The sequence below is a fragment of the Schistocerca gregaria genome, chromosome 4 (assembly GCF_023897955.1).
Source record: "Schistocerca gregaria isolate iqSchGreg1 chromosome 4, iqSchGreg1.2, whole genome shotgun sequence".
Classification (NCBI taxonomy): Eukaryota; Metazoa; Arthropoda; class Insecta; order Orthoptera; family Acrididae; genus Schistocerca; species Schistocerca gregaria.
In genome coordinates this window covers 648,953,151-648,978,280 of record NC_064923.1, presented here as the reverse complement: position 1 = coordinate 648,978,280, position 25,130 = coordinate 648,953,151, and the positions used below count along the sequence as shown (strand labels likewise).

The 25,130-nt window shown below is 40.2% G+C and overlaps 1 protein-coding gene across 8 annotated transcripts in view; it reads left to right on the top strand.

Moving 5' to 3' along the window:
* LOC126268084 (homeobox protein homothorax) overlaps positions 1-25,130 on the top strand; it is an 887,891-nt gene that overhangs the window by 13,307 nt on the left and 849,454 nt on the right. The gene's annotated exons all lie outside the window — the stretch shown is intronic.

Below are 25,130 nucleotides of genomic sequence, written 5' to 3'. Positions count from 1 at the left end.
TGGATTTTCAGTATTTCATATACTCACCGATTTTAAAAATTCATTATGCTGTCGTAATCTACTCATTGAGAGGTATATCTTATGTTGAAACTTCAACGCAGTAAGACAAGTATTGAAGTTAGAAACTGTTTATATATCTCGAGGCAATAGAGCTGACGACGTGCAAATTACCCATACTATATTGTTGTGGTTTTCAGTCCGAAGACTCGTTTTATGCAGATCTCTATGCTACTCTATCCTGTGCAAGCCTCTACATCTCCGAATGACTACTAAAACTTAAATATTTCTGAATATGCATATTATATTCATCTCTCGCTCTTCATCCACAATTTTTTCTCCTCCCTCTTCCCTCCAGTACTAAATTGGTGATTCCATGATGTCTCAGAATGTACCCTATCAACCAATCTCTTCTTCTAGTCAGGTTCTACCACAGATTTCATTTCGCTCCATTTCAGTTCAGTACCTCCTTATTAGATATGTGATCTACCCATCTAATCTTCAGCATTCCCCTGTCCCATCACATTTCGAAAGCTTCTCTCTATATTCGCTGTTAACCCATTTCTCTTCTTCCGAAACGCTTTTCTTGCCCTTGCCATTATGCATTTTACATTCTCTCTAATATGAGCATCATCAGTTATATTCCTACCCAAATAACAAAACTGATGTACCACTTTAAGTCTCTCAGACAATATTCATCCAGTAATTGAGAATGAGAGCATTTAGCGATTGCCAACCAACTTTAAACATAATTTCATACCTTTATGAAACTTTTTCTCGCTAACCCCTCCCCTCCCCGTCTAAAAAAAGATGAAAAGAAAAATGTTTACTGCCTGCTACACTTCCGCTGTTGTTGCAGTAACTTCAGCATCTCACATGACGTTCTAACTTATTACTTCGTTACAACTACTATAATCGCAGAATATTTTTCAGACAATATCCACATATATCACTGAATTATCTGCAAAATCTGTCATTGTACGACAAATAGTTGAGGAGATATGACGTCATAAATAATGACATGTGAAAAACTGGCTTTTGCTTACAAGTGACTGCAAATGACCCACACTATATTACCCAATATTTCACAATGTGAGCACTTGGTGACTTCCAACAAGCTTTAAACATAGTTTCAAATCTTTTCTAAACTTTCTCTCGCTTACATGCTTAGTGTCAAATATTTAACACATTTACTCACTTGTAATCAGGAGTCTGAAGCTTCTTTATAGTTGGGAATTGATTATTTAAAGAATCGGAGGTTTAGTGGTCGCTTCTAACTCAGGAGACAACGCTCGTAGCCCATATAGACTAACCATATTTTCCCATTTCCATTTCATTCTCATGACGGTTGTCTTCCATTCCTGCCTGTTCCGTGATCTTTTGTTTCTTTGTCTCCTCTTCTAGCAAGTTATAACACGCATCTTTCCCTCACTCAGAAAGCAACTCGCGACTTCTGTATGGTTCACTCATTTGAAAAACGTATCTCAGTGCCCTAGCTCTGAACGACTTACACACGCTAATCGTCGGCGTTCCCTTTAAAAATACCGAGGGTTTGGTTTTGAAAACTCTATGAATTCCCAAAATAATTCGGGGAATCTTTATGATTTTTTTTCATGTCCTGTCCGCTCAGTTACTATTTCTAGTTACGATAGTTTTATGACATTAATTTGTGCTATTTCTTTTCGGTATTCTAATCTAATGCAATAACAGCGAAGAAGTTTTTCTACTGAAAATTTCTTTGTGTATTGATTCTCTGAAAGCACTCTCAACAGTTTTAAACATTTCTGATTTACATTACAAGTGATACAAAACAGAAATAGTCATAGAAAAGTACTTTTTTCTACTTATACCATTACATCTAGTCGGATGCCTTGGACATGCTCTATCCTTTGTAGTTTACCAATTGCATCTTTTCCATAAAAAAAGTCTCATGTTAAAATAAAGACCAGTGACTCAGCACTCTACCTATCCACAATGAGTTTGTTGTATAAAAAGGAACTGTTTGTAAACAGGGCCACACAGTAGTCCTATTTTGTATGTATAGAACGCAGGCTCCAGTGGCTAGTAGAATAGTTGGCAGGCTAGTCTCCCCGTTGTTACCCATGCCACAGTTGGTAATTGCGTTTATATGAATATTTACGATGTCGCTGCAGTGAATGTCAACGTTGCGTCACGTCTGCGACCAAACTACTGCTCTTTGCATCCTGTTGTTTCATTGACTTCTGGCTGGAAAGTAAAAGACTGGGCATTATTTCGGCTAGGAGTAGCCGTAGTGTATTTTCTTGATTCAACTGTTTCTGAATGTTTTGAATCTTATTTGATATATCTGCAGTAGTGGTCATTCCACTGTCTTGCACTCATACTGTTTACTGCTTCTTTGATTTGTTATTGGCTGTTGATCCTTGACCATACAGCAGTCTCCTGCAAACTGTGTCATACTGACATATATGTACCATGTGATGTAATTACATGCTTCTGAATATCTAGAAAGGTATAGTTACCTTCAGTTTTGTCATATAAGTAGGACAACAGGTCAGGGCAATAAACATCCTGCGAGGCTCATCTGGGCAATATACCGCAGTTAGCATCACATATTGTGTTTACTAATGACGAATTGAAACAACGTATTTTTATTGTCCAGGCAGTGTGCGAATGACCTACTGCCAAAATAAGAGGAGTGATCATTGTTTTAAGTAGTTGAGACATTCATCCCTATTAGGTCGTAGGTGTTTATGGTCTACATTCTTCCTCCCACTTTTGAAGACGTTGCTCTATCTACCTAGGACAGGACACTCGTTTCGAGCATCGTCTGACAAATTTCTCTAGGCATGTGTGTAGCATGCTTTCACAAGAAATTGATCCTTGCTGCTTACTGTAAATTTATTTTTCTCTCGGTAGCCTGCCTATGCCACCTACCAAGTAGCTCGTTTTTAGACCACTTAAGAGCAATATGTGTCCGGGAACAAGCTGTGTGGTCCCCTCGGATAATTTGTGCACTGTAGCCAACGTTTCAGAAGAGACATTCCTAAAAGACCCATATTTGCTACTCATAATAGATTAAAATAAGGGTCAATAGCATCCTGCTGTATATGAGGAATGTGGATGTTTTTCCTTCTCAAATATTTCAAACTACAAATAGAACTCCTGATTTAGGTCTGTGTTCCCTTGAAAATCAGCTTACTTTGTGATAGAGCAGTAATGAAACACGTAGATGAACCAGTGACGACAGATTTGCATGATTTTATTCAAAACGAACTTTCGCCCATTTACTAAGAACGAAAATTCCTTAATTTTCGTAACCACTATTACTATAGAGTACAGCTAATGAGGGGTCGATATTTCTGCGTAGAAAGAAACTGTAAAGTTCATACTAAAAGCATTATTCACGAAGTTTGTCAATATGTCATTCGTAATGTTGGAACAGGAGCAGCATAAAATGGAATACTTACTCAGTTGCTTAAAAAAAATGTCTACATACCAAATGCTTCGGCTGTTTTCCGTGATTTGATGTTTCTGAATACTCCCTGAATAAAGATGAATGTCGGCTTGTGTTTTGTTACGGTTGGCGTTGAGCTCTCAAGCATCCGAAAATGTACTTTAGCAAGGGATGGTCAAGCAACTCGAACTACGGCTAAGTTCCACAAGAATACACGAGTTTACTTCTACCCTGTACTACTTACTGTGAATGACATCAGTTGCAAAGTATTTAGCCTATATACAAGTGGTTCAATTTTCGACAACATGGCATTGTCAAAGATAAATTCAGTTTCAGTTGCTAGTGTGCTATTAAATTCGCATAAACTTAATCTCTCATTATATGGGTCACCTAGCATGTAGAGAAACACGATTTTTTTAAAATTTAATTTGTATTCTGTGAACATATACCAGTTACTGAACGGCATGTAGTTAGCAAAACTGGTATTCTGTTACAATGTAAAGTTCCAAGCGTTTGACAAATAAGGGTTGCTGGTTTACTCGTCTTATTTTCAAATCTAAATTTGTATTGAAGTTATGGCCACATAAATGCCGCTTGCAGCACAGTCAATGATCAGCCCACTTACATATGCTGACATCCGAGTGGCAGTGGATATTTAATGACAGCAGTGTTTTATGATTTTTTCCTTGGTTTATGATGTGGTATGTAGATATTAAGTGCCTGCAAACAGATCAGTGTTAACTTTCTACACTTGTCGTATCATTAAACTTTATCATATCACGAACTCTTTGGAGATACGACATTCTCTCTTCTCTCCATGCAAGGCAATTTAGCTTACTAGGATCTCTGTGGGTCGTGAAGGTGTCCCGTAAATATGAGTTGTAGCAGAGGAACATCTTGACGGGATCTTTCGTTTTGTTATGTGACACATTAAGTCAAACCATTGACAAGAATGACGACGTCTACAGAATTCACGCCATTAACATGAACTGAGATAACATGCGAAGCAGATGACGTTTTCCGTATTCTTTGAAACGCGCTGACGTATTTATAGCTCGGGAGATTTGTATATTAGCGCGCGGTGACAACACAATACAACTGTTTCGCCGTCCTTGCCATGCGGTACTTTCAGTGCGAGTCGTAATTCTATTCTGCCAATTAACGAAGTAAATTATCTGCCATTTAAACAATTATCGCTGCTAGTCAGCATTTCACGATTGTTCTCACACAATATATATGTGTCATTCCAGAAGTACCAGTAGAAGTTGCGACCATGTTATCAGGTGACAAGTAAATCTCAGCTTTACTGAACAATCACACGCGAAAGTTCAGTTGCAATGGGAGTCTTATTATTTGTGGATAGAAGTATTTCCAATTTATAAAATCACAATATTTTCGGTTAGACCAAGTGTTGCATTACGTTGGTGACACACTTGAAAGTCTAATACAAAAAAATTCGTTCCGCCATAGATGGGTGATAGACAACATCGGGATGCAGTGTGCTTAAGAGATACATTTCTTTGTGCTGTATTTGATTTATGGCACACTAATCTCCCGGTGTGTTTTGTAACATAATGCTCGTACTGTATTGAACCTTGTTACCGTTTATTTGTTATTCGCAATCAATGTGGTTCAGTGAGTCTTTGATTAGTAATTAATTTATTTTAATGCTTTTCAATTCCCGTGATGAATGAATGCATTTAGTAGGCCGAAGAATGCACAGCAAAGTTTCTTTCGAATGTCTCTCTCACTCACTATCTTTATCTTGGGACACAGAGAGTCTTAAATAATTAGTGAAATAGTACTGTTGTATTTACGGGTTGAGAACAGCACTGAACCAATTATTATCATGCACCGAACAAATGCTTAAGAATACGACCACTTCCTCTCAGAAAACCTTAAAGAAGCGTAGCCATGGTTTCCATACTTGCAAATGCTATGCCATTGTTTGAATAAATGACGACTGCGGATGTTTTATGATTGTAAAGAACTTTCTTTTTGTTTAAATTTTTCCTCCGCTGCTGGTACAGCAGCTATTAGATGTAGACTAATACCTAGCAGTGTCACAGATATTTTCTATTGCTACATACAGAGGTCAGTAGTTGGCTAGAAATAGTATTGGTGCAGGTTCAGTTATTATGCTTGTTCACATCTGCATACCATACCATACGAACGTTTAGTTTATGATGAAGAGTTGGTGATGTGTTGAAATGATTCACATTAATATTAGGTCAGTCCATAAGTTCCATATCAGTTCTCCGTCCACTAAGCCTTGATGCTGGTGAAAGGAGTGCTTCAGAAATCTGTGTACGAGCTGTTTCTAAGAGTGTAAATTGAGATGAAGTTACCTTTTAAAGGCATTGTCTTTTGTACTTACTGACACATTGTATCTTCACCCACACTTGATTTCTATCCTGTCATATTTTTGGATACATAATAATCTTTGTGCCGTTCTCCTATATTTACAAGTAGTGTTTCTTGCTTGGACACTGGTAATAGTTCTTGTTGTATTTTCATAGGCTGATATATGAGGAGGAGGAGGAGATAGATATAAACTTTCTGTTCAACACACAAGTCTCACGTATTTCTAGCAATTGTCCGCCATTCTATGAAGCCGCATATTTAATATTTCCGAGCGTGGTTGCACAACAATTCGTCAAACAGGGGGAGGCAAGGTTCATCTTGATTGATCCCGGGCTGTTAAAAAGCCGATTCTGTCGGCGAATGTGAGGGTGCTTTCGGGCTGTTTCCGACATTAATCCGGTGGAATGCTCGTCTTTGGATACATTTTAAGTGAAAAACGTAAGAAATGTAGGTCGCAAGAAGCATTTTGTTCAACTTTAATTATGCCAGACAAAATTAAGTAGTGGAAGACATGAAAATAACGGAATAACTCCATTAACATAGTCAAACGTGACTTTTTGTAACCAAAGAAAGTCATTAGGGAGCATCGAAGTCATACATGTGCTCCTTAACTCTCATTTTTTTCTCAACTTTGAAGAGTATTAATGTGCAGCTTTTTCCAGATTTTTTGTTACTATTCAGCAGGATTGTTTGTCATTCTAGTGTTTTTTATTTATTTTAAATTTTTCTGATGTAATTTTCGATCTCTGGTGCTAAACTGTACATTCTTGAAATATGATCAAAGCTATTTTTTTGTAGATAACTACTCGAATAGTTTAAATGTGTAGAGCTAAGAAAATCGTAATTTCGGCTTATTAATTTTTTTAAAAAAGTGGTACTCATATTCGAGCTAATAACATACTAAGATGTTACACAGACGTTGCATAGTGTCTTTTGGGACCCACATGACGGTCTTGTGGTCTTTTCTTTTTATTATTATCTACTTCAATATGAGGTCAGACAATATTCTTGGTGATATATTTGCGGTTATAGAGTTATCAACTTCATAGTATTATGTAGTTCAATGTAGCCTTCAGTTGCAATTGTCAGACGGCAGGTTTGTTTACAAGTACCCCACAGGCCCTGCGCACTCGACTACTTACTTTCTAACGTATTCGATTACAAATTATTGTGATTTAATTTGTAGTTAAGTCCCTTTTGCCTTCTTTTAAACGTATTTTTTGAAGATGACTTGGTGAGTGATAATACCATTTGTGTGACCCGAGGCTGAAATACGTAAACAAATAAATAAACAAATAAAAGATGTACTTTGCTTACACGAATGACATACTCCTACCATTTGGAATCAAAGGAATCTACCTTAAGAACACTAAATGTATCCCAATGAACCGTTTGAAACACGGGACTCACTCACTTCGCGCAAAAATTATTCTTGGAACGTGGTACATTCTCAGGCTGACCGGACCAGCTATGTCGAAAATGTCTGTCTATGAATCTTGCCCCTGTGAAACGGTTTGCCGGAGCCCATGGAACTGGTAGCGTTCAGTCGCTGTTCGTGTCAGTAAGCAGTCGAAGACTGGAAGGAGCCGTGGATAAGATGATATTCCCCTGTATGCAATAGATGTGCTCCCATTCGAGACGTGTAGTGAGCTCCAGGTAGACGAGGGCGAGACCTCGGGGCTGGTCGCGAGACGCGGAATGAGTGCGGCGCGCTGTGTGTGGCGAGCGCCGCGGCCGGATCGATGCAAACGGTGCGCCGGCTGGGTGCGCCCTATCCGGCCGCCGCTGCCCGGCCGCGGCAGCCGCGTCGCCCGCCAGCGGCGGGCCGCCGCGCGCGCACTCTGCCGCCGCGCTCACCGGCAACGCGGCCGGTCGGCTCGGCGCTGAGTGTGGCCGCGGTGCAAGGGCCACAGCAGAAGCGGTGGCAGTGGAGCGTATGCCACAATTACAGTATTTACTGAACACTGTACTGTCGGGACAAACATCACACCAAACAGTACTGTAACACGATAATTAATACATTTATAAAACTCGAACTCATAATAATATACAGTCGCTGATTTTTAAATATTTTTTGCTCTCTTTCCATTTTGGTCTTTTAATTTTTGAACTTTTCTGTCAGGCACGAAATACTAACGCGCAGAAAAGATCAGTTTTGTTGTTAAATTTTCTTTTCATTAGATGGTAAACGATTATAAACTCGAAATTGTCCATCAGTTCAACTAGTGTGTTAACTAATTGCCAACCTGTTTCCGAAACCAGCTGCAGGCTACAAATTGGTGGATTCAATTATCCACAGCCTTAACTATTTTTATATTCGTAATATCCCTATAAAAGTCTTTATAGGCTTTCATTTCTGCCTTATTGGTCCGATGACTTATTTTCTGTCCCCCCCCCCCCCCCCCCCTTGTTTAAATGTGTGTGAAATCTAATGGGACTTAACTGCTAAGGTCATCAGTCCCTAAGCTTACACACTACTTAACCTAAACTATCCTAAGGACGGACACACACACACACACACACACACACACACACACACACACACACACACACACACGCACACCCGTGCCCTGGGGAGGATTCGAACCTCCGCCGGGACCAGCCGTCCCCCCTCTGTGCGCTAGATCTAATAACTATCTTTCTTCTAGTAGATAGGATATAAAATGTACGCACGCAGTGGCGAGAAAACCGTTTCTAAGGAAGAGAAATTTAACGTCGAATATAGGGCATCTTTTCTGAAATTATTTGTACGGAGTGTAGCTGTCTGTGGAATTCAAATATGGACGGTAAACAGTTCAGACCACAAGATAATAAGAACGTTTTGAATTGTGGCGCTACGGAAGAATGCTGAAGATTAGATGGGTGGGTAGCTTATCTAACGAGGACACACTGAATAGAATTGATGAGAGAAGAAATTTGTGACACAACCTGACTTCGAAGAAGGGATCGGTTGATATGACACATTCTGAGCCACCAATTGATCACCAGATTAGTGCTGGAGGGAAGAGCAGGAGGGGGCGGGGGGGGGGGGGGAGTAGTGCAAAAGATGAATTACGGAAAGCAGATTTAGAAGCATGTTGGTTTCAGTAGTTATACGGAGACGAAGAGGCTTGCACAGAATAGGTAGCTTGCAGAGCTGCATCAAACCAGTCTTCAGACTGAACATCACAACACTCAGGAGCATAAGCTGCCCACCTAAAGATTTAACTCCAACTGCTTCTTCTGAGTGTTCTTGTCACTTAGTGTTCTTGGAAAAACCTTACCATTTCCTAAAAAAGGTTTCATGGGCACGTCTTTGTTATACCATTAAGATTCAAGTCTTTCATCTAACATACTTCTTGGAACTGACTATTTATAGATCTCTCGACTAAAAGTCATTTCAAGAAGTCAGACTTTTTATACGGCTTCCTTCATGTTGTTTTTATCCCAATTGCATCCCGACTTCTCCGTCTATGCCTTCTGAAGTTAAAAAGAAACACCGTAACAATTTTAAGTTCTCATGCTGTCTGTTTGCACGGTATATGCCGAAACTGCTTTATTCGATACAACCCAAACATAATGATGCACTAGTCAGTTCTGTCTAAAGACGCAATAAAAATTGTAATATAACTTACTTGCAAATAAAATAGAACACTACGAAGTTAATTTCGTTCACGAAATATCTTAATGGAAACAACTTGTTGTCACCCCGAAACGCGCTGTTTTAATTCGGAATCGGGTGAGTGGTGTTGTTGCTCCGTAGTTGATAGTGCAGTTGATGTTGCTGCTAGCGCCACACTTCAGGGGAAGCTTTTACCCGACATGAGGCCTTCCCCTGATCATTTATTTCTTTAAATTTTTGTTTTAACAATGTACCCTTTTATACGACTTGCATGCATCAAAACAGAGTACACTGCCGATAGTAGGAACAGCATTTGGAATTCCTACAACTCTCAGATGCCTTGCTTGAGATCCTGTGCGTAAATAATCGGGAAATTTAAAATGGCAACATCGTCACTAGGATATAGCGATGACAGTGCTGTTACTAATATGAGAAATATCTTTGTCGACCGCAAAGTACTTTTAGTAACATACGACCGATTTATATGTAGTGTACAGCATCATCAAATATAAAATGCTTGGCTACGAATATCACGTCTTTGGGAACTACAGTGTCATAGGACTGAGTCTGCTGTGTATGATAATGCCGTTCGCATCGCCGTGGTATTGGAGTTTTATTTCTGACGACTATGTATAAAACAATGAAAATGTCAAAAGACGCTGTCAAATACAAAAGTAGTCGACCATCTTAAATTTAGTGCGCAGTACCTGCATAAACTGAAGTTCAATCCATCTCCACATATATTAACAGCCGGCTGCAGTGGCCGAGCGGTTCTAGGCGCTTCAGTCTAGAACCGAGCGACCGCTACGATCGCAGGATCTAATCCTGCCTCGGGCATGGATGTGTGTGATGTCCTTAGGTTAGTTAGGTTTACTTAGTTCAAAGTTCTAGGCGACTGATGACCACAGATGTTAAGTCGCATAGTGCTCAGAGCCATTTGAACCAATGAACCGATTTATGTTTGCATCTGAACTGCACTAAAAATATCTGTGCAACAGTTAACGTGTCGCTACTATAGACTGTGTGTCTTACTTGGAGACAAGCTCGTTCCATTTACTGACGATATTGTTAACTGTAATGGCAATTTACTCTTCTACTCTTCCTCTTTAAGCTTGCACTCAGTACTGTCGGGGTCCGGGGTCTGTTTTTTTTACAGGCTATGTTAATTGTACGAGAAGGGATACACAGCAGTATGGATAACGTTAGTGATGAAAAGACCAGGCCTACATTCACTGAATGCAGTGGAAGATTGTCACGCTATTCCCACAGCGACGGCAACCATATCACCGTACTTAGGGTCTGTACATAGACTTCTGAAAGAAAATGAAGCCTTCTGCGTGCTAATGATTGTGCTTTACAAGCATTATCACTGTTGTGAACGTATTTTCACGGAAGCAAAGATAATTTACGCAAAAAAAAACGACCGAGTCATAGTTTATTATTCCTCAGTAATGAGCAATCGGAAGCTACTAGTCGATTATACGAAAATACTCAGAAAATATCCCTGGACAACAGCCGAGATTTTGTTGGTGGATTTCGGGTTTATGCCTGTATCGAGAACAAATTACTATATTAGAGACTACTGACACATGTTGGTGAGTCTGATGATGTTTCAAAAAACTGATAACTGCACTTATAGATGATTTACGAGTCTCGTGTTTGAGGATATGATAAAGTAATCGCCTTGAAAAGGGTGGACCGTATTGCACACACACAACGAATCTCTGGAAACAAGATGTACAAATGACCCCGTTTTCCTTGCTCACTCTTGGAAAATTGTTGAATGGGGTTCTGCCTGTGAGTGACATCTAGTTCAGCGATTATGGCGTGTGGTTACAAGGATACACTAAACAGTAATGTCGAGTAAACTCAGATCTGCCCGTTCTGATGTTGTGTCTGTACCCTCTCAAAATCAAATGAAAAATGGTGCGATACTTGATTCTGCACTACCTTCTTTCTTATAACACTGAGCCAGTGATAAGTCTCCACTCCTTTCATGCCGTCTCAGGAAAAGCAAAGAGCAAAAAATTTCTTATCTATTGTTAGTATTAATTTCTATCTAGCTGTGATGCAGCATTGATATTCTTCGTTGCAGCAGCAATACATTTTATTTATTGACATACAGGTTACCCAGCAAGTTGCCATACCGTACGATTTCGTTACATATGTTTCTTTAAACTCACTTCAATATTTATCTACTGATAATCAAATACACACTATCGATAATTGGCGAAATGCTGCCTCATCCATCATATATTTTATCACAGAGTTTCACTATGGGGTATTACATGCGTAGATGGCGATTATATCACTGAGAGTTACATTTCCCGAACTGTGTCCTTAATTAGTTCAACTATTAGCAGAACAATGCCTAAAAGTCTCACTTGAGTAATCCTGTCTCTGAAAGATAAAAACATATGCATCTTTTTGTTGACGTTTCTAACATCACCTTCAGTGACCCTCATTGTCTGCAGTTTACATTTCTGTGGCCTGTTAGCCGAGGCTACCATTGCTAGTGGCCAGATGTGTTGCACAGTTATGCCGCAGCCGGAGTAAATCATTGGCCATATCGTAGAATTTTTACTGTTCATTTTACATAATTGTATACAGGTGGCACTAAACAGATTTTGTATTCACTTCAGAGTCCGGCAGATGTACTTCCGTTTGCATGTTAATGGCTGTTACTTCCAGCGGCATTCTCAGCTAACGCTCAAAGAAACAATGGCCTTGACGCGAAGTAAATACTGATTGCGATGCCGCTATTGGAAGGCAAGTCACAATTTTGCATCCTGTAAATCTATCTAATCAATTGATACATCCGTTGAAAATTTATTTTTGTTTATTATCTCGCACACAACTCTCGATTCTTAAAAACAGAAAATGCCGGCTTTTTCTCCAGAGACTCCAGAAGTGCCCAAGAGTGGTCCGTTAATTGCATGAAAGATATGGTCCAGAATTCTACTTACATAAATACAACACATCTGATCAACATATATACATTTACTTCAGAGAGAGGATGTCTTGTTAGCGCTGACTAAACCCTTGTGACGTCGCAGAGAACGCAATACCTTTGTTTTTCTTTGGAGCAATACAAGAAGGACGTTAGTTCTGATTGCAGGAGACACGTCAAAAAGAATTGGCTGACCAGCTTCATGATAATCTGTGTTTAAAATATTTGTTAGTCAGCGCATACCTAAATATGTAGATAACATTGTAAAAAATATTGCACTGGAATGATAAAGAGCGCCCAACTTAGTAAAACTGATAGTACACTATCATAGTACTTCCACAGCTGTGTATCATAGTTTGCTGTTACTTTTTTTTCACATTACAAATCTAACAATTTATGGAGTTTTTTGCCCTACTCTGAACTACTCCACAACTTCTTAAGTGATAACTCACTGAGGAACATCATTGCATCCAATATCCCTTCAACGCGTTTTGAATTTCCGTTTCTCTGTATGGATACATTAAGTCCGTGTAAACCTAGAAAGAGTTTGAAGTACATATTTTAAGCCACCCATAAAGAGGGTTGGAGGCTAGGGAGAGAGGCGAGGAGGTGTTAGGGGAGGCAGAGATAGGTTTGTGGAGGACACTTGAGTCCATCAATATATACGCTAAGAATAAATCTGTACCCGTAGTGCGACGAAACGCAAAGACCTAGTTTTTGAAAACTATTATGTATATACTTCAAGAGTCTTGTTATCAGTATTCCTGTGTGTCCGTTAGCTACATAGCGAATGATTGTAATATTATGACCTTCTCAAGTGGTTTTCTAAGTATTGTTTTGAGTCTTTCAGAGCATGCCCCCTTGTGCTATTTAGTCATTTTATTTTAATCTTGTGTAACTCCTAGGATAAAAATTCACTTTTTGTTGTAAGTAGTTCGTTCCGATGCAAAAGGACAATGTCCCACTGATCTTTGAGGCCAGTTATACTGACTATTTGGTGAAATGAGATGCATTAGAATAGCTTCCGATATACATGTTGTTCGGCAGTACCCGTTACAAACTTCTAGGACTCGTAGAATCTATTGAGTGCACAATATTTTGAATAGAAACTCAAGTCCGGAAACTTACCATTTCTGTTCTACGGCGGTTTCAGTTCAAATATTTGGCTCATTCGCTTCTGCTTGGGGAATCTTAGGTGATGCAGTGTGATAAAACAGTACGAAAGGAAACATAACGAAGCATTCATTTATCACTTAAGCACATTTCTTTGTATCAACACTTAAACATTACATGTTTTCATTATTCCAAAACAAAAAAGAATCTAGTATACTGTACATACGGAACAGTACTGTTGCATTACAACAGGGACTCGATGTGACGACCACAGTCTCTTTATCCCACCCCACCTGGTGTCTCTTCAGTTCTAGTTCAGGTGCGAGAATTCGCGCCAGTAGACTTCTGTCTACTTTGCATAATACTCCACAAGAAACAGTCTGACGTGATACACTTCATCCTGTCTACCCTATTGCATGCCAGGGAAAACTACTCTGACTTTTCTCTGATCCTCAGCAGACTTGGACGCGATACGAAACCGTCGCAGACATGGGTTCCTATTCCAGATATTACGTACTCTCTCTCTCTCCTCTAAAAGTCATAGAAGTTCGTGACAGGAATTTCCGAATATCCTGTATGATATTTTCCTCCTTCAGGTAAGTAAGCTCATAAGATTTTGTATCGCTCTTCGCATCATTATATCCGTATCTTTAGTCAGATATTCTGTTCTGTTCATTGAGGGTTCTTCATACTTTAAAAATTTCAATAGAACTTTTCTGAAAACTAGGATATAATGTCACTGTTTTGATATGACTTCATTCAGCCTGAAATTATCATTACAGTCAATACCTACATGCAGAAACAAAGGATAATGCGATACAACAGGTTTACTACGGTCAGTAGCCGCCATTGTTATTGGGTGTTTCACGAACAAATACTATGCTACGTCTTTGGAATTTTTAGGGCACTATTTTCTGCATTTCTCTCTCTTGTGACCTTATATCAAAGATGGACTCGCATTTTGTACTGCTTGCTTGTGGTTTCTTTGATATCGTTACCACTACTCACACTGAGTGTACCGACATGTTTGCTAAAACTGATTTATACTTATTTATTAGTTGTGTGCATAAATATATGAAGATACACATTTATAACGGAGTAACTTCTAGGGACGTACTTGAATGAAACTGTCCTGTCTGCAGGTTACGCTACTTTATGTAACAGGAGAGAATCATAGTCATTAATATTAAAGCAGTAAGCGCAATTCCAAGTAGGTGAATCGTTAAGACACTTCATCGATACATTTTTAAGGTGCCTGGTTCACACTTCCTGAATCTCTCGCTGGCGCGCAGCCTGTATTGAAAGAAGGTGTTATCCTATGTTCAGTTTTTCAGTCTCTGACTTATACATTAAACTGTTCACGAGGATGATAATTTTGTCTGAATGTTGAACACACATTTGTCGCAGCGTAGAACTGAATATACAGTGTATATTAGTTGACTCTTACGTTACATTTAAAAGTAAAATACATCCTATGATCAAATTAACCCAAATTGTGCATCTAACATTACTCCAGAATCTCAAAGCAACATATATTAAAAATAACATCGCCCGGTATCCGTGTGCATCTCCCCGAGATAGTTGGACACCGATCCATTATGTGGAGAGAAGACAATGTATTTTAAGCGTACTCTGAGTGCGGAGGAAGTGAATATGTAATTGGTGAAGTAGCGGAACTTAAAGTAGGACGAAATATTTATGCAAATCATACAGCGATTTTACAGGCACTTTGTATTCGTAAGAATAGTAAATGAAAGTGTTTTCTCTTTCCCAGCGAGAGCTACCATAAAAAGCTGTAATGTTTTTAACTGGACATAAATGGAGTTTTTTCACCAGGTTTAAGGGGAAGTCATCTGGTTTGGAACAGAAATTGCTGTCTTGTGCTCGTAGTTGTAAGCGATGGCAAAATCATTATGTATGTGATGGATTATGGCTGAATATTTCGCAGTTACGAGTCATAATATACCAAATTTGCTTCAGTTTCTACTAAGTAGAAATATTAAATGTATCTATACGCTGTCTGGCATTTCTTGTTGCTTGTGATCCTTCCTGTTACTGAAGGAAAGCTAACCATAGTGTAAATCAAAATTAGAACTTGAGTTTAGTATAAAAATGTTACAGGTCTTGGTTCCTTTTTTCTTTTGCAAGCGCGCTTGTTACTTAGCTTACTTTCGACATTATTCTCGGAGTGTATTAAGTTAATTTTTGTATGTTGTTCTTGAATCATCCCATCTGAATAAAGATGTTTTTTTTTCTTCTTTTGAATGACATTGTTTGTTCTTCGTATGATTAGACATGCTGAATAACATTTGTGTCTATGATAGTATCTACATCTGCAACCTGCAGTATGTTCCCCATTCTCTTCTAAGGTCCTTGACAATATCAATTTTCATTTATGTGTCTCAGTGTAAAGCTATATATTCGACTTAATAGCTCTACTTATTATATCTTATCAGTTTCGCTAAGGATTTGTGACCACTTTCGCAATAGAATACCGTAAGATCTGTGCTGAGTTAAGTCTGACTGTCGAAGGGGGGAAGGATTGTCTCTAAAGAGAAGGCAGTGTACTAAAAGCTTAAAAACTGTTTCCTTGACTGTTTTCCCTTCAGACCATGTCATTTTACAATTTGAAATAGTAAATGTCGTGTTAAGGATATTCACGTAACTCATTAAATGTCACCGTTATATTTTCTTGGGCCATCTAGGTTGAATTTGCGTGTGGGTGAATGCGCGGGAGACGGGGAAGGGGATGGGAGCGGGTGCACTATAATGATACAAAGTGTACCCTCCGCCAAATACCGTAACGTGGTTTTTGGAGTATGCAGAACCAACGTTGACCATGTTTGCATTATGCACTAGCATTTGTAATAATATGAAAACACAAAGGTGTACTTATCAGACTCGAAACATACATATGTTCTTGTGTCTTCAACCTTAAATGTCAGTAAATCCAGAGCCTCCCGCGTGGAACATTCCAGTGCTAGCTTTTGGAAACACATTCGCATGAATCACCCAATACCGCGTGTTCCGAATCTCATAAGTTCTTGAGAATTCCGGCTGCTTACAGGATCTACATTTTTGGATGCATGGTTGCCTTACGAACGTCACGCCAACGAGGTGAAGTGTGTGAATGTAGAGTAGATAAAGCTTGTGCTAAAATGGAAGTAATGTCTTACAAGTTTTAAATTAATAGAATTGGTTGTGAAAATAACCGGTTCCCGAAGTAACCAATTTTCGGTGTTTTATTCCTATTGTTTCCTGTAGTAAACATAGAAATTAAACAAAGATTGAAACACTTTGACCCCATCAGTTTGCAGGTACATAGAATCGAAACATAAAGTAAAGTAAAACAAAACTTAGTCTCTCCACCGTTCGCCGCTTTTCTGAAAAAGTTGTAAGTGGTTTAATACTACAAAAAATTACCACTATTCTCCTGTTGACACCAAATTTTGAAAACTGTCAAAAATTACTATTGAGGCATTAGGATTAATCAAGGCTATAGGATAGAACTGAGGCTGGAGAAAACTATTTTTCGTATTAAATTGACCGTTTTCAAGGGCTACAAGAAGACAGATATATTATGCAAACACAGGTAACAGATACTTAGTAGTTTTATTGTAAACTATGAATGAACTGTTAAGTTTCAAGTTTCTTCATTATACGATGTCACGAATCTGTTTTGGCTCCTGCTCTAAGGCAAATGAAGCATTGTTGTTCATTGGCACCATACTTCGTGAAATAGGTGCAGATAATGCCATTCTGTAATAGTACAGCCCGTCGGAGTGGCCGTGCGGTTCTAGGCGCTACAGTCTGGAGCCGAGCGACCGCTAGGGTCGCAGGTTCGAATCCTGCGTCGGGCATGGATGCGTGTGATGTCCTTAGGTTAGTTAGGTTTAATTAGTTCTAATTCTAGGCGACTGATGACCTCAGAAGTTAAGTCGCATAGTGCTCAGAGCCATTTGAACCATTTTCTTGTAATAAAATAATGTCCAACAACAACAGCTAGAACCTACCATATGGACCAGATAGGACACCTCACGCACATTGCATGTACATACGTTCTGTTCAATAGGCCACGCCTCTAGTTACCAGGTATATTATTGTCTCAGCAATTCAGTACGTGTTTGTTGCTCTTTTTTTTCGACATTATTGTGAAAATAGCAGAAATCGTTTTTCTCATTTTCTACAATAACGGAATATTTCAAAGCAATACAAATATTTAGAATAAGACTTACAAATTTTAAAATACGTTTATTTAAAAATCAAAAATTTTACCAGTGCTGCAGTGTCTAATTAATGTTTCGGTTTTTCATCGACTTACTAACAAAAGAAAAGCACCTGTTATAACTGAGAGCAAACAAAAACCTAAAAATACCGGTTATACAGAATTACAATACCAGTATCAGTTTTAACCGGTCGGTTGTTCCCGTGTTTAGTTCAGCAATCTAGACTTCTTTCAGCACCTGCCTTCTTCGGAACTGAAATTATTACTCTCTTCTTGAAGTTTGAAGGGTAAAATGTTCTGAACAGTAATGATCATCACGCTTTTTATCAGATACCTCAACACATGGAAAAAGAGAAGGTTGATTATGCACCTGCCTTTCTTTCTTCGGGCTTACGACAAGCAATAGGATTATACACAGGGCGTATTGCATTTTCGAAAGGTGCTATGGCCACGCCATATGCCTGGTCCGCTGCTCTGGCCTAGCGGTGGCCGTCTGCGGTGTTACGTGGCTGCGTCAGGTAAGTACTGGCTGGGCGTGGCCGTCGCGACGGCGGTCTGGTGGTCGACGCCGGGCATGTGGCGGCGGACGTGGATTTATGTGGCCGGGGCGGAGCGCGCGGGCCTGCTGTCGCCGCGCTAATTTACGGGTCAGAGGTCGGCCGCGGGACGCCGTTATTTGTCAAAACGCGAGCTGCTGACTGATCGGCGTCTGCCGGGAGTCGCGCCACGACCGCCAGCTACGCGACCCTTCCCGCACAACTGACTCCTCGGCGCACGGGGCTCTGTTACGCCATTGCCCCACCGCTGAGAGGGAATTTAGAGATACGTGTCACGCCTTACCGCGCCGGTAGCTCACTAGGGGACGGAAAACGGGCCGACTAAGCCACGACTGTATGGCAGCAACCAGCCTTGTATTGCCTGAAATGATGTGTGGATAACCTAAAAAACCGAAATTTGTGTACGAACAGGGATCTGAACCCCGCTGCTCCTGATTGGTGCAGTGTGGTACCCATTCTGCCACCACCGTAGTGTCTTGCTATCTGTAGCACAAATTATGGGAGAAATTTGCCCTTCTTTAACTGTGGTTCTCCGTCAGGTTGGAATACAAATGTAGTTATCAGGGGAGCAAAACGTTGTTTACAACTTGTACAAAAACGAGACTGCATCCATAAGAGTCGAAGGCCAAGAAGGGGGCAGTGGTTCAGACGGAGAATGAGATAGGTTTGCAAACCCCCCCCCCCCAATGTTTTTCAATCTCTGCATTGATCAAGAAGCAAAGGAAACGAAGGAAACGAAGGAGACATATGGACAGAGGATTAAAGTTCAGGAAGAAGAAATGAAAACTTCGAGGGTTGTCGATGACATCGTAATTCTGTCAGAGACAGAAAATGACGTGGAAGAGCTGTTGAATGTGTTTGTGTTGAACATCAACAAAGATAAAATAATGATAATGGGATGTTGTCCACTTCAGTGACGCGACGTTGAAGGAGATTGGGAAACGAGAGACTAAAAGTTGGAGATGAGTTTTGCTACTCCAGCAGCAAAATAATTGATGGAATACAGACGACATAAAACGCAGACTGGCTGTAGCAAGAAAAGCGCTTATGAAAAAGGGAATTTGTTAACATCTAATATAAGTTTAACTTCAGGAAATGTATTCTGACCTGCTCCTAGAGTAACGCACAGTCAGTCAAAATGGTGTGTCAGACCAGGAGCGAATTCGAGCGGCTGATTAACGACTGTGGCTGGTGATATGGCCAGCCAGAATGTGGTTTCTAGGCAGTTACTCACACTTTAATGTCTTTCTTCAGGGCCCCAAAAACACGGAAATCGCATAGGGAGAGATCGGGACTGTATGGAGTACGTGAAACGTTTTCCCGGCTAAAATTCTGCAGTGTAGTTGAAACAACCTTGGAACATGTGGGCGGGGATTTTCATGTAACAGAATGACGTCACCCGTCAACATTTCTGGGATTTTGGACTACGACAAAGAATTTTCGCTGGGAAGCCTTTACACATGCTTTATACAGTCCTGATCTCTCCCCATGTGATTGCCATATTTTTAGAGCCCTGGAGAAAGACATTCGTGGCCGTCAGTTTGCTTCGGACGAAGAGGTGCGTGCTTGGGTACTGTCGTGGTTCCGTAGGCAACGGCAGACATTTTTCCTTCAAGGCACTGACCCCTTTGTTTCACAGTGGGATAAATGTATTAAAAGTTATACCGATTATTTTCGAAATAATTAACAGTTTACCTTCTTTTCTTTCATCTGTGTAGCTTTCACTATACTGTCCCCTATAAGTATAGCTACTCCGGCGAAGTAGATACTGTAATGCAAAAACGCTCGCCATTTTATGCCTTGTCAAGGCCATGAAACGGCTCCCTGTTTCTTCGTATTACCACAAAAGATCTCTTAGCAGAAAGAATTTATCTGTGTCATACATAAGTCCGTCGCCGTTATGACTCAGGTGACAAACGGTGAAAAACGCTGACTCCGTACCAAATACGGAACCAGCTATATCGTTTAGCCGCTCCAAGTGACACTTGACCCGCTTTTGTTTCTTAGCATGTGGCCGTCCTCGGATTCGCGAAATATTCATAAAACATCTCGGACTTCTGCAGAAAAAGTAACATTAGTATTTCTACGTTCTTCTTCTGAGGATAAAAACAGCACTAACTTTGAACTTTACGGAAACGGTTCACCTGTATCTGATTACCAACCAGTTTAAGGATCTTGGTAATTTCTTATTCGGTTTTTGATGGAGAAAAAGACACTGCTAATTGATAGTTGAATAAATGTAGTATCAAAGACGACACTGGGTAAAAAAAGTGGTTTACATTCGGTTTCTTTGTAAGTTCAGTGCAATGAATGCGTCAAAGAACCTCACAGTAGCGTACTTGACGTCAGGATATGCTCCTGGATCATTGCCTTCAGAGGAGAAGCGCTGATCCACAGAGTCATTTTTCTGTGTGTTGGGGATACAATAGATGTTTTATGTACATTGACGTAATGTGCATTGTGCGGATCAGATAGAATTATCAGTAGTATTCTTTCTGATGATTGAAAAATTCTGAGTGAAAGTTATCGTATTAAGATAGGATATTTGTGGTAAGTTCCTGTGGGACAACACACACACACACACACACACACACACACACACACACACACACACACACCACTGTCCGAGGGAGGACTCGAACCTCCGACGCGCGAACCGTGGCAAGGCACCTAACCCCGCCCACGCGGCTACGTATTACGATTGGTGCTGAGTCTTCTAACTCTGTTGATATTTGGCATCCACCGTACAAATTGTCAATTTGCAGTGTATTTCGCATTTAACAGCATATGTTTGGTAGCAGCGGTTTTACTACAAATATTGCTCATGCTATCACTATAGTCTTAGTATAGATTCATTGCTGGTGAAACTCAGATGCTGTCTCCTTCCTCATGCAAGTTAGGTGTACATTTTCATGTATCATATTGCTTTTCCGTTGGAGGGCTGGATTTCGATCTCCTGTCGGAGGAAAGTTGTAAAAATCTGACTAGGTAAATGGCATTTATTTTTTTCTGTTCAGATGCTACACTGTTCTTTTTTTAAAAAATTGTGGACACAGATGTCCACTTAATGATGTTTTGTTTCTGTTTTGACTAACCTTGTTTAATCGATGATAAAAATCAGCATCGCTCCTCTTTACGTGAATATTTCATATGAGTTTCCTGAACAGATCGGAGGGCTTAGCTTCACAGATTTCGTTGGCATCCCACCTGCTATTTGGCTTAGATGTGATATCATTGTGACACATAGCAACTAGTGTTTAATATTTACTTCGTAATTTGATTCCTTTTTTCCAAGTTTCCCTTTTAGTGCAAGGGGCGTGCTTTCCAAGTGGGCTTGATATATAGGGTATTCAAAAATCAGTGTCCAAACTGACAGATATGTTGACGGAAACAACAAAGAAATATATTTCGTTTAGCAGTCGAGTGACGGAACTGTATATTGAGTGACTTCGGAGTATCCAAGAAGTCATTGGATGTGGTAGAGATTAAAGCAATGTTAAATGTGTCTTAGTACTTTATCGTTGGGATCAGTGTTACAATAAATATTCAAAATGAGCACCATTATCTACAGCGCTGGACCAGGAGTGGAATAAACTCCGATAGCTCCAGAGGAAGAAATATAATGAAAATTCAACGCACCACACATACTTGTGGAGCAATCGACACTCCGGACTAATTCGTCTTGAAATGTGCCATTCAACAAGAAGTTACAGACCAGGATAGGAACGTCTTTGGCAAAACACTTGTCAATAACGTAATAAGTAACTTTGGCACAAGCTGAACTTGTAGACAGCCAAAGTATCAGCTTACGAACTGCAAGCCTACATGGGCGACAGGCAACCGAGGAGAGGTGATATGTCGTGTCGATGGAACGCACAACAGCGGAGCATTCACTTACAACCACTTTCCGGAGGCAACCAGATGAACCTAAAGGGTGGTCATGAAGGATCTGCTTTGATCCTGAAGTCATCTCCTAACCTCTTCAACCTTGGGTAGCACGGTAATACAGCTCCCGTGGATCATGAGCTGTTGTCAGCGTGCCAGGGGCTAATTGTCCAGACGAAAGAGGGAATCAAGTTTCGTTCTATTAACAATGTTTACTGATTCAGTCCGATCGTCAGGACGTCAAAACAGTAAGTACCTAAAACATGTCGTGTAACGATTTTTGAAGATAGTATTTTCTGTTTATCTCCTTCGCCACGGGCGTACTTAGGCGTGCCTAGTGCTCTCTAAATACGCGTTTCTCAATACTTGGTTGCCTAATGAAATCTATTTGTTGTTGGCTCGCTCGATACTTGTCGTTTTGTACATTGAATTTTTGAATATCCTCTATGTTATGAATTGCTTTCAACGTGCTCTCCGTCTCAGATTTCTGCGATGTCTGTGAGATATTAAATTCCTCTCCCGTACACTCTCCGAAATTTCAAACAGTACGTCTTTCGCGTTAATACAACAACATATTATAACCGATAAACCCAAACAAAATTCTAAGGCGTTTCGTTAGAAATGCAATGCAGCCTTTTGTTCCCATACTATGCCCTGTCATTCTTTTGTCGGGATGTATTTTTTTGTGCACCCCTATAAAGCTGGGTAGCTGCACGTACTAGAGCATCAGCCATCACGGAGTTTTAACGCCCATTTGGTGTTCGTTAAGTTGCCGTTTAAGCGCTGGCCTAGATTAATTTATTGTCCAAACACTGATGAAATGTGCTCCGGCCTTCATCAGCTGAAGTACTCTGGCTCTTCAGGCGCCGTCGCCGTCCACACAAGAGTAGCAGCGAGCCCTTCACTGAGTGGCCGCCTCTGGCCGTAACACGTCTTGCCTTGTTTAAATTCGTTAAATGTAAAAACAAAGGGCTCCTGCCACTATTGCAGTATACGTAATCAATGAAAAATTGGAGCAAATTGAATTAAGTCGCACTAAAGGCAGAAAATAGTTCTCAACTAATGGTATTCGATACGCAAATTACGGTCAGCAGCTACGTGGACTGAGCTTACATTGCATAACATTTGCTCCCTATGATATCCCAGCAATGATTGTACGAATATGCTACATGTGCGACTATGATTGTGTATATACGAATAGCGCACCAGTAAACAATATATCGAATATATTTGACTCTGGGCAGTTTGATTAGAATGGAACCTATTAAGGCAATGGATCCCCAACTCCTCTGGTTGTGGACCCATTAAATAAAATATGGTGGGTAACAGGATTTCATTACGACTTCCAATTCTAATGATTATTATGAATGTACAAGCACATTTCAGTTTTCCGCGTAGTGCTGTAAGCGGATAAGACTTTTTTTGCTAATATCATTTAATTTCTCAAGTAAGTCGATTTCAGATTTGGTTCCAACTTTTTTCACTTACCTCACACGCCAAGTTACAAGGTCCACGAAAAACTTTTTATGAACATTTATTTTTAAAAAAATTTGTTGTCTAAATATGTTAACTTAGCATTCAGAGATTAACACAGTCACGAATTGTAAAGATAGGCGTCCACAGCTCATGGTCTCGGGGTGGCGATCTAGCTTCCCGAGCACGTGGTCCCGGGTTCGAATCCCGACGGGGTCAGGGATTTTCACCTGTCTCGAGATGATTGGGTGTTTGTGTTGTCCTCATAATTTCATCATCATTAATGAAGGTGGCAAGATTGGACTGAGCAAAGGTTGGGAATTTGTACGGGCGCTGATAACCGAGCAGTTGAGTGCCCCACAAACCAATCATCATCATCTAAAGATAGGATATCACAAGAAATTAAATGATAACTGTATTTTCGTATGATATTACAACAAAAGTTGTTCGTGCTTTTACTTTGTCTAAGCGAAAGTTTTCACTGGAAATCAAGATTTTAACGTGAAGTTCTCTCGTTCTGTTGTTTGTTTCGTGGAGAAACACAACTGGAACATTTCTATGGCTTGAAATGTTATGGAGTATTTATTCGGGTCAACAAGCCCATGTTGGATAACATTCAGTTCTTAAGACGCTGCTCACATTTTTTGAGAATGAGGCATGGTTCTACTATTTTCGACCCTAGCTGATACCAAACTCGAAAGTAAACAGGGTGTAGAATTTCACCGATGACATGTTTTCTGTAACAGTAGTACGTTCTACAACACTGTCACACGTGTGCTGCACCCATGATATATGAACTGTTTCCAGTCGATTGTATAATGCACGCTTTTTATGTAAAATAAGGTTCAAATGGCTCTGCTCACTATGGGACTTAACATCTCAGGTCATCAATCCCCTAGAACTTAGAAATACTTAAACCTAACTAACCTAAGGACATCACACACATCCATGCCCGAGGCAGGATTCGAACCTGCGAACGTAGCGGTGCCTCGGTTACAGGCTGTAGCGCCTAGAACCGCTCTGCCACCTCGGCCGGCTGTAAAATAAGGCATCTCGATTGGATAATACATGTTTAGCACTTTTGTCAGAAATAGTTACTGGCGCAATAAAAATGAGAATAAATGAAAATGCGAGAATCTGAAAACTTAAAATGCTAGCATGTAAGTTATACAAGAGAATGAGTGGCGTACATGTTTCATATCTAAAAGAGATTTAGTGTAACTTCAATCGTCAGAAGGACGAGAAAACAAATTAATGACAGGGCAGAAGCGAAAAATGTTTCCTGTGCTGGTGGTTTGAGATCCTTCATTGCTGTCAAAAAGTTACGCCCTGGCGGTTTATAGTTTTCGCGAGGATTTCCCTGTTTAAACAGGTATGAGCCGCGTCGCCATAATGGTGGTAGAGAACCGCGAGGCGGCGCCGTAATTAAAGCCGTGTTTAATGACGCGCCGGTCCGCAGCGGAGACCGCCACGTTAGCGCGCAGAGTGGCACCTGCGCCCTTACTCTGCCGGAAACCTATTAAATAATC